The sequence below is a fragment of the Rousettus aegyptiacus genome, unplaced genomic scaffold, assembly GCF_014176215.1.
Source record: "Rousettus aegyptiacus isolate mRouAeg1 unplaced genomic scaffold, mRouAeg1.p scaffold_m13_p_11, whole genome shotgun sequence".
Lineage (NCBI taxonomy): Eukaryota > Metazoa > Chordata > Mammalia > Chiroptera > Pteropodidae > Rousettus > Rousettus aegyptiacus.
In genome coordinates this window covers 38,632,057-38,649,972 of record NW_023416286.1, presented here as the reverse complement: position 1 = coordinate 38,649,972, position 17,916 = coordinate 38,632,057, and the positions used below count along the sequence as shown (strand labels likewise).

The following is a 17,916-nucleotide window of genomic DNA, read 5'->3' as shown; positions in this document are numbered from 1 at the left end:
ATTTGCAAAGGATTTAGGTTAAACTCAAAGATAAACTGTAATCTCAAAATAATTAGATTTAAAATTTTCATTGACTAAATTTTGGAGCTAGAAAAGCCTTACCCATGAATTTTATTTTATATAAAAAAAATAAAGATGCCAGGAGGTAAAAGTAAGCTGCCCGGAGCCACACAAAATTAATTTCAGAGTCAAGATTAGAATTCAGGTCTCCTGTTCCTCCCCCTTTCAACTCATTTCTAGGAAGGAAAGCTCTTTGGTTACATTCTGCTGCTGGAGATAGAAAGGAACACTAGAGTGGACAGTTAAGATTTTCTGCCAATACTGCCATGTGTTATCTCTATAAAAATATCTCGCTTTGACTTTTTACTGTGACTGTGTCTACTTGAAAATTTACTCTATTTAATGCTTGCATGACCACTTTTGGTCACAACTCTACTGAATACTCAGGCCTTCTTTCTGGAAATTATTCAGAGACCGATATTCATATTTGAACTCAGTTATTCAACACATTTCATTACACCAAGGGGACACAGAGAATGCGGGCTTTGGAGCCCAATAACTTTCACTGAGAGCAGGTTGGAGATCAGAAATTAGTCAAACAACTGAAACATTACAGTGAGCTTTAAGCTTACAAAGGAAGGTATAGAATAAAGAGACTCTAGTGGATGGAAGGGAGCTTATCTTCAGAAAATAAACTGTCACCTCAAAATAGGGACCCGCTCAACATTATTGCAATGGTTCAAAACACATACAATATCAAGATTTGCAATATCTGAGAAGTGGTGAGCCAGAGTTACATCTTTTAATTTGGAGAATTAGAAGACTGGAACAGGAGATGGAGTGATTGTCAGGAAGAGGAAAGAGAAGGCTGCTAATGACTGAGTTATGCTCTGAAATATGATAACTAGAAAATTCCAGGTCCAGATATGATGACTCATTCCAGAGATTATATTCTATTTGTCGGCCTAATTCAGCACCTGTATATTATTTTTAAAAATGTAATAAAACATATATCATACATACTGGGATATTTGGAGGTAAAATGCACTCATGTGCAACTTGAAACCTCATCAAAAATAAAAAAAGTTGACTGATAGATAAACAGGTATATATTTGATAAAGCAGCTATTGCAAAATGTCAAGTGTAAAATCTAGATAGTGGGCTTAAGTTGTTTACTGTACGATTCACGCAGTTTTTCTGTGTGTTTGAAAATTCCATAATAAAATGCTAGAAAACACTTAAAAAAATTTTTTTGCATGCCAGTTTCTGGCCACCACATGTGACAAAGAATCCATCTTAATCTACTGTAGTAAGGTTGTTTATTATAAATACTCCTTAGCCAATGCCAAACAAAATAATCTACCAAGTCCATATTCAGTAACCCGCATCTTGTTCCCTTCCTCATCTGCACGCCCCTCCCCACCCACTTTCACTTACCACTCCTGCTTTAAGAAACTGACTTTGAAGATTAATCTCAAAATTATATCAAGGATTCATATAATTTGAACCATTACCTAATGACAGTGAAGTATCTTTATATGACAAACCATTAGTTGTTGCAGAAAAGCTAAGAGCTTTTCCTGACCCCTCCCCCATACCATTTATTTATTGAGAAGGGGTTTTTTATGCTATACTTTAATCATTAGGGAATTGGAACATCTATGAATAATGTGAATAGGGAAAGTGTAAAGTTCACTCTACTGACAAAATTAGATGGGTTACACATTCCGTTGGGGGAAAAAAAATAGAATATTTTTATTGTTAATGACATTTGCATCCTGAAGATTTCTTTTTCAGTGGTCAATTGGCCAGTGGATACTTATAAGGCCAAAGGCTCTAATGTAGAGGTTAAGCTTCTCCACTGCTGTATTTCCCACCCAGTTATACATACAGATATCTTATAAACCTATTAAATATTTATGATGCAGAACAAAGCGCATCTAAAAGCATCTGTATTTAACTAAATCATGTCACTGGCAGCAAGAGGCATGAAGAGTAATTTAACCTAGCAGGAAAAGTCCTTCTTTTACATATCACTGCAGTGCAGAGAGTTTCGACCATATGCTTCTTGCTGCTCCCACATACATCCCATAAGAAGGAAAAGCTTAACTAAAATGGTTCCAAAGGCTTTTAGACAGGCTTCTCAAATGAAATGTATATCTTTTGAAGTATTTCTCAAAAATTTTTCCTTGAGCCTTTGCCATGACTCTGTCACTAGAGGTCAGACAACCTATTCTCAGGTTAAGTCTTTGTAACCCCAGGTTAAATACCTGAATTCAGCCTAATCTTTTCTATCATGACCTACCAAAGGTTTACTACTATAATCTACTACTGATGATATCAGTCATTCAAAAGGATTCCCCTCATTCTTTCCTTCACTCACAAAAAGACCCCAAGGAAAAAGTTTTGAATGAATATATCAAAAGTTATTGTTAACCATTCATACCTTTAAAGCCAAAGAATCTATTGCAATAAGTATTACTACTTACACAGTTTTACAAGGCACCTAAGCATTTTGAGGTGCAAAAGAATAGCAGAGAGGGGTCTCTGAAATTTAAAACAAGTACAGTGAGAAGGTAACACATTTTTAGGCATCTCAGGTTCATAGCTAGCTGTACCTCTGGAGACAAGTAGTTTTAAAATAAACTATGACTGGAAAAAAAAGTATGTCGAATGGGTACAAAATAATTAATTTAGTGATATGTATGCTGTCAAAAAAATCAAGACTAAATACTTGAGTTATCTAACTCAAAATAAATGGTATTACTGAAATTCAGCCCAACATACGCAACTACTTAAGAAATTTGCTGTTGGGAATTTAAACTAATTTCTTCTCACAGTCTGGCAAGTAAAAAAAAAAGAAAGAAAGAAAGAAAGAAAACCTAAGGATAACTGACTTATCAAAAGCAGTAGATTTCATATTTAAGGCCACTGTATTTTATATAATAAAAATAACCACCATTTCTAAAGACCCAAGATGTATGTTAATTTAGCTATCCATCCACTATGCATCCAAAAACATGTTTACTGAGTGGCGACTTATGCCTCAGGCATAGTGCTGGGGCTTACAGGTTTCATGGCAGAAAAGGAAAACAAGTTTCATCCTATAGTCTCTCTTTTCTCTGAAGTAGCAAGTGAAGTAATCTGCCAAGAGTGAAGGCATGATTTGAATTTTGAGAGTGGTAAGGTCTGAGGCACCTTGGAAACTACAAGAGAAGGTAGGTGACTGTGAAAAATGGAGTAAGTCAAATGTTGTGGGAACTGGAATGTATACATTGGTCCTTTCTTATTTATAATCCTCACTATCAGGATCCTTATTTCTCCTCTTGAGAATTATATTTTTAAAGTGTACCAATGGAAGACTTTAAAAAGAAAAAAAAAACATCATCGATAAGATAAGAAAGAATTTTTCTGTTGAGCTCTATAGTAGTTGGACTTAAATAAACTGAATTTGGGGGAGAGAGGAGGAAGAGAAGTTATGGTAATGATAATGTATATGTTCACACACACATTACAATTTCCACTTCAAACTTACTTCTCAGATCAGCACACCTTTTTCCTGCACTAGAATTTAATCAGTAACTTTTGGTGTTCCACTTAATTCTGCTGTGTGGCTTAACTCTGGCATAATAAGACCTACCCATTTAAATGATGTTGACAGTAAGTACATGAATCAAAAAACTTTAATTTACTAAATAGTACGATGCCCTTCTGTTGCATATTTCTTCTAATATGAACAAGATGATGGAAAATGACATGTCATTAACTCAGAGTTTAGCAGGAAAATTCAACTTTTCTCTTTCAATTTTTTTAAAGAAATTAATATTTGAAAACATTGTGCAGTTACAACATGTTAAAAATTATTCATGGTAAAGTGAAAAGGGAAGGTTTAGCCTTTAGTTAATGCCTCTTCTGCCATAGAGTTCTCATAGTTTTTAAAGTGTGTACCTTTTCTCAGGTTTTTCACATACATTCTAGGCTGATCTTTTCCCTGTTGACTTTGGTAACTTCATTCATTCATTCATTCAGTAATTATTCACCAAGTGCCTAATAAATGCCAGTCCCTCCAGGAGGTAGAGAAAAAAAAAGAGACTATAATGGTTCTTCCTTCCATAGTGACACATTCTAATGGAGGGCTTAGTTTTCCTAATGCCAGTCTAGCACAAAAGCAAATACTTCAAAAGTGAGAGTCCATAGTCTTATAATGAATTCTATTGTGTGTAGACATTGTGCAGTGATTTTCTTTTTTTTTCAAATAATCCTGTCAGGAAACACTGTTTATTGTACATACATGTCTAAGTATCTGAGACTTCCCTTCACTCAGGATTCAGTTATGAAAATGTTTTCTTCTGATAGTGTTTTGTTTTGACTAGTGATAAAAGAAGAATGCACAGATTCAAATCCAGACGGAACTATGTCTAACTAAGCAAGAAGACTTTGGAAGTATAGGGCACTTATAGGCAGAAAAACATATCCTATCTATTTATATTCTCAGTAATAATAAATAAAATTTTTTTTAGAAACCCACCAATTAAAACAGATTATGCTAGAGTAGTAATTAGATGGTAGGTTTATTTATTTATTTTTAAGTTATTGTCTTGATTGTTTTGGTGTGTGGATTAAAATGAATAAGACAAATATAATATTAATAAATTTTATTATCTTTATGGTGATTTGAAGACTTATTTACTGGTAATGCCAATGCACAGTTTTAAAGTTTAGTTAGCCAAATTTCCTGAATTAAGAAAATGTTTTAGTTTTATGAAAATTTTGACTTTTCAAAATAGAAAAAACTATCGTATTCAAAAATCAAAGAGAAAAAATATTACAGACATATAGATCTGATAATTTAATTTAAAAATTAGTTACTTGTAGAAACTAGTGTAATCGATGAGGAAATTCAACATGATTTAAAAAAATAAATATTAATCACTTTGAGTTACATTAGTTCTGGTAACTAATGAGGCTTTGCAAAATAAATGACATGGCAAAAGCCTAAAGATGACCAAATAAGTTTTACAATTAAAGTTGCGAGCTATCATCTTCATCAATATATGAACTGTTCATATTTGAACTGATGGTAATTAATCAACAATGAAAAGATCAAAATAAACCCAGTTTATCTAGCTAGAAACATGATCTTTCCTTTTTTCAATTAATTCTGATGAAAGTATACAAGGCTCTAGAGTAACTTACTTCTCATTCAACATCCAGATCATTTGAAATTTTTATCCTTATAACATAATTTTAATGCCAAATACTGTCATTCTGTGAATGTCCAATGATGGCATGTTCAATGAAGAAAAGCCTATATACTAGGATGGAACTTTCTTTTTATACTAACGTTTTCTGGAGGTCCATTTTAAAGGACATTGCTAGACAATTTTCACTTTTAAAAACTGGTTTCTCTGTTTAAATGCTACTATTTCTGATGCTCGAAAATAAAACATTAACTTTTTTAATTACAAAAGTTTATAAACATGTTTGTATAAAAGTATTATATATATTACTTATTTTGCTATTAACTTACCAACATAGTATTTATTGTCTTCTTCATTTCAAATCCAATAACGTGTAATGCCATCAAGCTACCTAGGGCATTAGGTATTATCGTTAACCAATATCTCATTATTGTTCTAAGGACAAGTCCATGCACACCCAAAAAGTCAATGAATTCTGTGTGTACTAAAAGACATTTTAAAAACAAAGAGTAAATTAAATCTAATTGTGGGCAATAAAGTTTCAAAGGGTCCTAGATCAACATTACACGAACTTTCCATGTTGAATTAAGCATGTGGTTTAGTCAGCAGAGATACTCTTTTTATATATCTTGTTTATGTCTACAATAAATATCATAAGCATTCCATTAGCATTAACCTAGTGATTAATGCATATACAATGGAGTCAGTTTCTAATCAGTGATAATAAGTGCCTACAACTATTTTCCCAACCGTTCATCTCCCAGCTCCTTTACCCTGACTAACAAAGACCTGCGCACCAAAGTCTAAGGGCTCATGTAGTTACAGGAAACCAGATGCATTATTTATAAGGATGCAGAGGCTAGGAAGTTCGGCTACGCCGCTTACCCTAGCAGTAGTAGACTCTAAGCTATTGGCAGTAGGAACCTTGCCAGTGCATTAGAAGATGAGATAGAAGGGATGCCTGCCAAATAAAATAGCTAAGTAATAACAAATGTTAAAGAGCCTTGGGGGGTTGGAGGGAGTCCTGAGCTCACTGCTGAAGCACAATTCAGATCACCAAGCTTCTGCAGTCAGTGCAGAAAGAAGAGGTCTAATTTCAATTAATTCTTTGTGTCTTATCTTTCTTCAGTGCTTGCTTTTTAATTACAGTTATATGTTCTTTTTTTATGTTACTTTAGTATCTGTATACAAATGAGAAAACTGCAACCAGTTTAAAATGAACATGGTACAAAGTATCAGACTTCAAATTCAGGTATAAGTAATTATATGTTTTTATTGTCTACTCTGTTTAGAAATCCATGTCACTGTTTTAGTGATCCAGGACAAATTGTTATTTCTTTCCCTTTGATTTCAAAGAAAAAGAAAACTGGCTGTTTAAAAAAAGCCACAATTTCTTATTCTTTATGTGTTCAAAACTGATATATTGCTACAGACAGATACCTGTCATGGCTTTAAGTAGATTTTGAGATAGTGCCATTCAGGTTTCATTTTCTGTTTAATCATCATCAGTCACTTGGAATTTACACCACAGTGCAACAAAAGGCTGCATGCTTTAAATGTTAACAGCTGCAGGGGATCAGAATGCCATCTTGACTGAAAAAAAAAAAAAAAAAAACTTAAAAACTGACAAAATAAGTCAATCTAAACATAAAAAAGAAACTTACTGTAGGAATTGTTAAAACCAAACAACCATCCATATCAATCTGGAATTTAAACAAAAAGCTATGTTTTTTATCTTACACCTCAAAATTGTTATGAAAATTACCATCAAAATCAAGAATGAAGTAGTAGAGGCTGCATAACATGTCATGTTTATTCTTTTCTTTGAATAACCTGAGTTTCATATATTTAATGCATACACCTTTTAACTACCATAACGTGCTCATCACTCTCCCTCCATCCGAAATGCATGTGTACTAGATGCTGAAGGGGGAGAAGTTCGTGGTATTCCTTCTAAATTATCCAAGTTCAAAGCAAACATAACATATAAATAGATAAACTTTCTAGTTTTTATAATTTTTATCATAGTAAATGTGTGTATATATTTCTGTACCTTGTGAAGGAACCTTGATTCATAGAATAAATTCAGTTCAAGTAATCTCATTAGAGAAAAAAACCATTTCTAAAAGTAGCTACGATGATCATGTGATCTTTAAAGAGAGTAGTATTACTGAGGTCACAGCAAGAGCCCTCTGAGAGTTTTTCTTTCACCCCTATCGCTACTGTCTTGGTTGAATGAAAAACACAGGACATGGAGTCAGAGATTGTGGAGTGGAACCCTGCTTCTATCACCTGCCATACAATGTTGACAAATTTTGAATTGTCTGAGCCCCATAGTTTTCTCATCTGTGTAATGGGACTAAACATATCTATTCTCAGATGAAAGTACTTGACACATGTTAGTTGCTCATTAAAATATGTTATAACTTACTTTTTCATGAAGATTATTTATAATGATAATAAAAGCAAACTCAATCTTAACGCTTAAAGCATTCCCTTTCTCCCACAAGTGACTCTTCAGCACCATGGAGAGGAACAGTGACCAACCAGTGAATGTGTGGATTTTTGGCTGTCTAAGGTGAAACAGATTTTTAAAAATCACCACGTAAACAAATGATTACCATAAAATGAAAAAAACTTCCAATATAAAAGCCAGAAAAAATTTAAAATAGAAGCACAGAATGTGAAATACTTCTCAAAATGTTAAAAATACTCTAATAAATATTAAGTCAAAGTTATTTATTTTAACTTTGAATTTAATATTTAAATATCTGCTTTCATGATTTAAGGTTTAGGTGGTTTTCCTATAATAACATATGTATTTAACTTTTAAAATTGGTGATATTCTAATTAAAATCATCTCACCGTCAATGTTTATACCCATTTAATAAATACTTCCTGAAAATCAGGATAGTGATATGTTTGATTTACACAAGTAAACCAAATTCCTTCCTTTAAGACCTTACAGGAACTGATGTCACACTTGTGTTAATAATAAGTGACAAGTTGTTGCTTGAACAAGATCTATTGGGGCACCAAGAGAGTACCGCTGGGGCGGGGGGTGGTGGTGGAAGAAGATAATCTAACATCTTAATACAACAATGAAACAATAAAGTTTGCCTTTACTCCTTGATTGGACAATTTTTTTTGAATGATTTCAGAGCATTATTTTAATAAAATATACCCAGATCTGCACTTCTCTTTATAAAGGAGTTATGACACTTTGAAAATTAATGAGATTATAGCTGACTCTATTCTTCATGAAGACTCTCTAAGCCAGAAGCTTCTTAGACTCACTTCTCAATGTACGTTTTACCCAAAAGGTCACACAGCCAATGTTGTAGAAACTTTAAAAGAAATAAGCAGAACATTTTACTATAATATTTGATTCTGTGTGCATACATGTAGTGCATGTTATGTTTCATTTATATTTATTTTTTCACTAGGCTGAACAGTTTTAAATCTTGGTCCCCTTTACTTGCACTGTAAAAGGGTTTGTAAAGGTTCCAACAAGCGCCTATGTGCCTTTGAGTCACCCGTTTCCTTCTTAAAGCTTATCTTGCTTTCACACACAGTCTCATTTGCACATACATGGTAATTCTCCTGCCTCCATAATCTGTTCACCCTAAAACATACCCAAGGACTCTTTGTATGGTTTATTTTTTCACAGATAACATGAGGAAAGTCAGAACAAAGATGCATTTCTGCTTTGGTGTATTAGGGATGTGCTATTAAGAAGCTGCTATGAGCACAGTATAGAAAAAATCCATCTGAATCAACTAAAGAGAGATGTACAATATGTATAAAGAATCTATTATGGCCACTTAATTTTCTCTCAGATATAAGTAAGGCTATTCCTCTTCATATTTCCTTCATTTCACATTTTATCATAAAAATATCCTATCTGAGAAGGGGGAGGGGGTTCTTCCTAATACTTTTTATTAGAGGTGAGACATATTACATTTTACAGGGTTTTGTTGTTTTTGGGGGGGAGGGGGTTAGGGGGTGAGGGGAAATGCAGCAACTTACTACTTAGAGCCTTGTAGACAAGGAATTATAACTAACCATAATCTGTTCTCAAAGTTATATTATTTGTGAATCATGGATATTTATAGGTTGATTAAATAGCTAGATTGCTGGGTTAAAATAGAGTGTTTGTATCCAATGTTTATAACACTGGATATATTTTCCCTTGCAGAATTTTTTCTCTTAATATATCTTAATTCCCACATGGGAAATTTATAGTTGAAAATCTGATCAAATGACACAGAAAGTTCTTGTCAATTAATCACTGCTCTCAATAAATAAGTTTTGAGAACATTGAGAAAAGAATAATTATAAAAAAAACTTTTGCTTTTCAATATTTAATAATTTTAACGGATTAATTTACTTTATTAGATATACATTTTCAAGTTTACCACCTCTCCCAGTCTTGAGTCAAATGAATGATCTTTAGAAAAAAAAGATCTTAACTGAATGAAAATAAAATTGTTCAAAAAATTGCAACTTCATGTACACTTCAAGGTAACCTAATCAAGTAAGTCTCTCTATGTATCAAGGGTAAGTTTCCGATAAACAGCAATTCCATTTACCATACTGTGATTATTCTCCTCTAAAAGTTTCCAGCTAAATTTTTGAATCCTTTAAAAAATCCCCAAACTACTTTCTAAACTCTACTTAGTATGAATTAATTTCTGATACTTTTAATCTTCATCAGTTTTTTAGTTTTAATAGTAAATTATAGATTTTCATTGTCTTTTTCAATGAGATAAATTTTAGGATTCAGATTTGTTGGTAAAGTTATTGAGCCTTAAATGTAAAGCAGAAATAGCAATTGGCTACTTAAAAAAGACAACAGTAAATTTTACATATATATATGTAACCAAAATATATTTCCTTTTAAATCACATACCACAGAATGGATAAATGTATTCCACCTTAAGCAATATTATTAAAAAAAAAAAAAACCTTGATTTAACAGTCTACTCTCCATATTCTACTCTGTATTATGATTATGTATCATTATACACAATTAGCCCAATTAACCACAATTAACCTTTCTACTTTACTGCAAATTATTTCAGTCCAAGGACTATTCTCTATTTATCTCCCTCAGCCATTGCCTCCCTTAAAAAAATACACCATAGTTCCTAACCTCATGGTGGAACATAGTAGAAACTGGATTATTAACTATTTGTTCATTAAAGAGAGGGAAAGTCCTCAATAATCTAAGAATCAAATAGCAAAAATAGGGCCATCAAATTTTAATCCTAAATCTACCACTCACTTTCTTGATTTATTTGACCTTAGTTGTCACTTATGTAGTCTCTGTATCTATTTTAGTTTTTTTACTATTAAAATGGAGAAATTAATAGTCCCAAATTCTTTTTAAAAATTAAAAAAAAAAAAAGACTGATGAAATTTTTTATCATTACAAATAAAAGTTCCTGCAACATTTAACAAAGCCCATCTTAGTCTGGTCCCTCCTTCCCTCTTGTCACATTTCTAAAAATGCTTGATATTCACTGAAGCCTCTAAAATACCTGAGCAAAGAACAAAACGATAGCTCATATTCCATGAACAGTTCAACCTAAACACCCAACCCTCTTAATAAAAGATAGTTATGGGCTTGAATGAAAATGAGCACAGCTTTAGGCTGTAACCCACACTGGCCTATATAATTGATTATTAAGATTTTGCTGACCTCTGGTAGACTGAGAGATAAAATGAAAAGTGCCATTCTAGCAGTTCTTCAATGATTAGTTAAACTATATATACAGAGCACCTTTATCAAAGGAATGAATTAATGCTAGACGCCTTATAATAAGAGCAGGATGGAGAAAAATGGGTGATGACCATAGATGAGGGACAGAGAGATTACCTCTACTAGTTTTCAGAACTGCTGTCTATGAGGCTGATAAAGCCTTAATCAGTGTGATCTCATATTAAGACCTGTTGAATTTTCTATGCAATATTAACTGGAATGGGCTAAACATATTTCTTTTTCTTTTCTTACTGAACAACAACAAAAAAGAACCCTAATCAACATGCAATTATTCTGGTAAAAGAAACCCATAATTTTTCAAAATCTACTTAATCATGTATATTTTTTAAAAAGAATCTGGATCAAGTACTCATTGACTTTTGACTCCAAAGTCAGAACATTTTACAGATTTGAAAATGCTTCACATACATTCTAATTTGAAAATCGTAACTCATATTTTTACTCCTTTGTACTTCCTTCAGAAAAGCATGAGTTCCTGGATTAAAAAAGAAGGGATTCCTAAGGATGATTATTATGTGCTCATAGGTATTAATAAACACTTTTAAAAATGATGTTTCGATTGTGTTGTTTTCCACCTCATTATTTAAAATGATAATCTTGCTTTAATTTTGTCTGCCCAATTTTCAGTAACATTCATTTAAAATTTTCCTTTAAAAGTCTGTGTGACTGATATCTATTTCCTGATTCTTCTAAAGTTGACTGCTCCATGAGCTGTAGAGGACCGTGCTGGTTTTGCCCATCTAGCCACTTTCTCCTTTTAGGTACAAAACCCTGCTCTCTGCAGTGAACCTATATCATGCAGTTTCCATGGGGCTGAACCCATCTGCCTCACTATCCCTAACACAGACAGTGGAGGACATCTGACCTAGACCTTGCCCAATCAGAGCCATTATCTCTCTGGATACAGTAATTATTTTAGGTGTAGGCATATGATGCAAGTAGAGCCAATAAGATTCTTCCTTAAAATTTGCCGTTTGGATTAGGGAGAATACTTTCTCTCTCTCTCTCTCTCTCTCTCTCTCTCTCTCTCTCTCTCTCTCTCTCTCTCTCTCTCTCTCTTTCTTTTAGATTATGAGATATGGGGATACAGGCTTAAAGATACCAGTAGCTATCTCCCTGTCAGGTAGAGAAATCCCACTAAGAAAGAAACTAACATTCGTCGGGAAACAAACCATAAAGACTAAGAAACCATCCTCATTTGAACCACTGGATCAAATTGGGCCGGTTATTCAAACCAATATATTCCCTTTATAGTTAAGCTCTTGGAGTTGAATTTCTATCTCTTGCAGTTGAAAAACTCCTAACTAAATCAATGCCCATATTTCTTATTTTGCTGTTTTATCATGTTGTTCCTTACTACTTCCTCCATCTTATTCCTTTTTTAGTTTTTGAAAGAGTAGGGGGAGCTGTTTATTGTAGCATCCAAGGTTTTTTCATTTAAAGGCCTCTATTCCTATCTTCCTATTTCTCAGATTCCTAGATAACTTGAAAAAATGAAGAATAAAGAAAGCCACCAAGTTCAGCATAAGTAAAACTATCAAAATCTTGCTAGTTCTGTTCTCCTAGATGTGTTCTTGTTATATACCTCTGTTTCCATTCTCTTGACTCCAATTTATCATTTTAAACAATTAAAAATATTTTATATGTAATCTGTTTTACTACTCTGTCTATAATGATTAAAAACTTCTTATAGTGTAAATATTTCTCTTAAAATAGAAAAAATAAAGATATCCTTCTCTCTCTCAGCTGATACACAAAAAGATGAAAGATATTTAAAATATATATGTTAAAAAGACTATTCCAGTAAAAAACCCTCAAAGAATATGGAGAAATGATTGTTCCATGTCTGATAAATTTAGCTATCATACAGATAATTTCCAGGATATGTAATATTATAAATAGATTAAACAGTAGTTAGCCTGGAATAAGGTAATTCATCTCCCCAAACTAACTACCATTGAGGAAGATATGCTTGTTTGACAAAGATCAGATTCTCATGAGTGCAGTGGCTCTACAATTATTCCCATCTCTGTAAACAGCATGTTTTTCAATAGACTACATCATGCTCAAAATAATAAAACCAAAGAATAAGTCAGCATTCCTCCTTTTATAAAACCCTTGAATTGTGTTGCATGAACTAAGGGCTCTTCTGTCCATTTCATTTACTTATAGATTGTGAACAGTGTACTATTTCAGTAAAAGTTGGCTTTGGGATAATTGCAACAAATGTGATTATATATCCCGGGATCTTTATAAAAACTCCATTTTGATATTTAGTTTTTTTTTTTAAAGAAGGCCTGTCCTTAACCTAGCTGTATAGATTCCATAAGACTTTGCAATAAAAGACCATAAAATTTGAAATCAGAAGATTCAGATTTAAGTTTCTGCTCTACCATCTACGTAGTTTTTGAATTTGAACATGTCAGAAATTTCTGAGCTTCAAGTTGTTAATCTGACAAATGGGATGAAATCTAGGTCACAGAGTTATTGTGTGAATAAATGACTTCATAAATGATAATATGCCTTATAAAATATATGAGACAAATATTATATATACAGTCACACATATATAGTTGTATGTCAAAAGAATCATTTTGTAGAAGGCTAATTTCAACTAAACAAAGTTAACTATGATTTAATTATAAGCTTGATCAAAAGTTTTGAGATTATCTTGTCTAGCAGTGAAATGCAATGAGAGACACTGAATGACTTTAGAAAGAGCAAAGCTAGAACTGATGAATAATATTACATTTGCAGGTAGTCTCATAAGAAAAAAATTATATATGCGTGTGTTTATATTCACTTACAAAATGAATGAGCTGAACATGACGGCAATAATTTATCTGAACATATGAATTCCTACTCTTGCTCCAAGTCACTGTATTGTCTTAAAAATCTGTAACTAACTCTAGGCAATCAGAAAAATGGAAGTAATACCAGGTAGGAAATTTCCTTTTCAAATTATTATTTTATTGCTACATGATGCATGGTAATTGGTTGTTCACAATAGACAGAACCATCCACACCCATGAAAATGCCATATTTATAGAAGTCCGGAAATACAATTTGCATTCAGTCAAAGTAACTCTCCAACAGTGACAGGCCAAAGTTCATATTTTTTGCCACAAATAAAGATCTGAAACTGAAATGCAATTTTTCCAGCTGAGAATCATTAAGCAAAGGTCTGAGCAGTTTCCTCTACCATCAAAGCAGGTAAGTCAGTTACAGCTGAGGGTGGAATGTAAGAACCATAGCTCCAACTCTCACCAATGAACCAGCAGACCCAGTCCCATCTAATCAATACATATCACTGTGCTATTCCCAAGTGATAATGCTGTAACTCATTATAATAGAAATGTCTCTGCAGACAAAAGACATTTTAATTTTCTTCCTTCAGCTAGATCTTTTAGGTGCCAAATTAAAGATTAAATTGTTCATTCCATTCAGAGATGCCAAACAGGACTTCCTGGATAAGTTCTTTTAAAATGTAGCATTAGCTGAGAATATACAATATTTTGAAAAACGCAGTGATTTGTTAGCATAGACCTTTCTTTTCAGCAGCATCATTTAGACTAAAAATCATTAAATATTTTCCTCCTTTCAACTATAAAGATATTATCCTGAGTTGTTCAGATAAGATGCAAGGACTCCCCTGATTTCCATTGTCTCTTCAGAGCCACATCACTTCTTTAGGTACTTATTCTCTTCCATATCTAAGGGAGACCACCTAAGCAAAGCTGTGCTAAATAAATCACATTCCTTTTCCCACATTAAGCTTTCCAATATAGGTTTAAAATGAACGAGATTATACAGACAAAGAAACTGCGTCTCAGGAAGTTAAATAATTTACCTAAGATTACACAGTAATTAACAGCACCAGTATTTAAACTTAAGAATGAATCCATCCAAAGTCTGTGATCTTTCAATTTCACCTGACCACCGGTCATGCTCTGATGTGTAAAATAAAGATTATATGAGTTCAGCTGGTTCCAGGCAATGCAGTTACCTTAACCCACAACACATATTCCCAATCCACTTTGTATCAAAGACTACTTCTCAATCCATTCACAGGATCTCTTTTCTTTGTAATATTAAAGGCTTTTCTTTGAGGTAACTAGACCTCAGGCCTCAAAAAAAAGCTAGTATACTGACTAGGTTTGAATCCTGCTAAAGAGTGATTTTAAACAGACATAGCAGTTTCATCATTTGAAAAATGGAATAAATTTTGGTTAAGAATCATGAGACCTAATTCACAGAAATCATCTAGCACAGTAGTTGGTGAACAGTAAGCCTTCACTAAACATCTGCTGCTATTATTATTTTATTATATTATTATTATTATTTGAAACTTTTATTACTACTTAAGACTGTTTTCCAGAAACTTTTTTTTATTTTTTCCTATTTCTATTCATTAGGCTTTTCATTTTTGTTCTTCTTATTTATATATTAAATTGAAATGGATGGGGCTTAATTCAATAAAGTGGTTGGTATAACAACTGTATTTTTTATAGCATTCGACAAAATTGTCTACAAAATGGGGTCACTGGCAGCTGGCACTTCAAGAGAAGTCATTAAGGTTTGTTCTAAATGATCCATTTACTTTTCTGCTGATTTCATATAAAGCAGGAACAAGACAGTCTTACTGTTTTGTAAGATTCAAGTTCTTCTAAAACCTGTCATTCATGTGTAATAGGACACTCATTTAGCAAATTATTTATACATTGTAAATCAGAGATGCCTTATTTACAAAATAAAGGAAAATAATGTTGATCTTTATCAGGGGATTATTATAAGAAACTTTTTAAAAATTATAATCAATAATTCTAAAAATAGTGAATATACAATGTAAGTTTCTAATTTCGAAAAAGAAGTAGCTAAAATTTTGCCTCATAAAAGGAAGGATGATTAACTTTGATATTCTACCAATATTTATGAAATACCAGAAAAAATAAATACAAAAGGGTCAAAAATGATAAAGTGTTTGTAAATGAAAACTAAATCCCTTAAAAAGCTCCAATCAAGAATGATTTCTTTATTGTACAATGATTTTAAAATATATTTAAAAATTTTAGATTTAAAAAAGCATTTTTAAAAATTTCTGATTAGTGTTTAACGACATGGGGAAAATGCTCATGATACATTAAATAGATAAGGGGGAGGATAGACAAGTAGAAAGCCAGAATGAAAAACTCTGAGTAGAGGAAAGTATACTAAAATATCAGCAGTACTATTCTGGATAGGTAAGTGCACAATTTTTATTTCTTTTTTCTTTTTTCTTTTTTTTTGCTCTATTTCAACATGAGTTAAAGAAAAAGAGAACTTTGAGAGCTGAAGGGGTCAAGGAAGGCTTTGGGGAGAAACAAGATGTTGGCAGAGAAGACAGACCTGGCATCTCAGGCAAGGCACGAAGCAGGGCCAAGGACAGATACCACCACTGCTAAACCCTCTTGAGATTTACTCAGAAGTGAGCAGCTCTCAGAACAGGACAGGCAGGAAGGGGATGTTTCCCTATAAGGATGTGCACATTTCTACCAAAGGAATTGAAAAGTAATAAAGCTACAGCGTTTTTGTTACATTGACCCAAAAAGCACTCCAAATTGTTATAATACATAACAGGTTTGCCGAATCCATAGTAACTTCAAAAAGGCTTTTCAAAATTTACTTTAGACAACACCAATGTCAGTAGTTCAAAGAATGTAGCCCACATAGATGTGATTACATTATAATAGCATAATTCGTTTTTCACATATAGGGATTTACCAGTGCCCCCTTTTGGGCTGAAATTGAGTGAAAACAAAACAAAACAAAACAAAACAAAACAAAACAAAAAAACAACGCTATTCTTCATGGCTGATTATTTCTGACCCATGTGAACTCTTCCAAGGCCTTTGACTCTATTATACATTTTGAATTTTTATGTCCAGCTTATTGCTAGTGCTGATTCTTCACGTTTCACCTTCAACCTTTGACAGAGATACATCTATGTCATGGCTCTTCTGCTTGATGCCGCCTTTAAATGAGCTGAGGGACTCACGCTGCTTTCATTGTTCTCACTAAGACTGGACTGAGAATTCTGCCACTACTGATTTCTATATTCAAATTATAGAGCACATTTTCACGAGATTAAAAAAGATATTACCAAGAGCCTATCATGAACAGGGACTGATGTATGAAAATGGCACATGGAATATTTTAACAAAATGGTACACGAAACCTTTCTTAATAAACCTTTACTAAATGTTGGAAACTAATTCTGCCGAGAGTTAGAGATCAGAGTCAGATTTCAACATTATTTTTCTCTCAACAGTACTGCAATGAATAGAAATGTAAACTGAGAGATTCATTTCAATTCCCTAAAGCTCTGGAAAACCGAAAGAAATATTGCTTCCATTCCAAAATTAATCAGCTATGCTTAAGGACAGCATCCATTGTCCCGTTAATGATAGCATGGAGGGTTCCAATTACAAGAGTTCCAATAACTTTATTCAATGAATCATGCAGAGGAGAAATTATTCCCAGACAAAATGCCGAAAAGAAAAACCTAGTATTTGCTTTTGCATAATAAACACTCAATTATAAAAAAACCACAGCTTGACATGATTTCTTAATGCTAGTTAGCTAAAATATGTATAATTATACTAATCTTTTTATAAGTAGAATTAAATAACAAATATCTCAAACTCCCTTGAAGGGATTATCATTTTGGGGAATGTAATGAGTGTCCTCAGAATATGCAGGAAGCCAATTTAGTCCTTCTTAGCATTTCATTTCCTGTTTGATTTTACTAGATTGTTGTCACCAATCCAGTTAAATGATGCTTTATCTAGCTAAAATGTAGCCAAAACATCATACTTCGTGCCATAAAAAATATGTTTACATCATATCATTATAGTTCTGGTACCTACCACCAAACTTAAGGAAAAGGCTTT

The 17,916-nt window shown here is 32.8% G+C and overlaps 1 protein-coding gene across 10 annotated transcripts in view; it reads right to left on the bottom strand.

The window, feature by feature from the left end:
- The window catches only part of NRG1 (neuregulin 1), a 942,448-nt gene that overhangs the window by 117,714 nt on the left and 806,818 nt on the right, over positions 1 to 17,916 (bottom strand). The window lies entirely within an intron of this gene.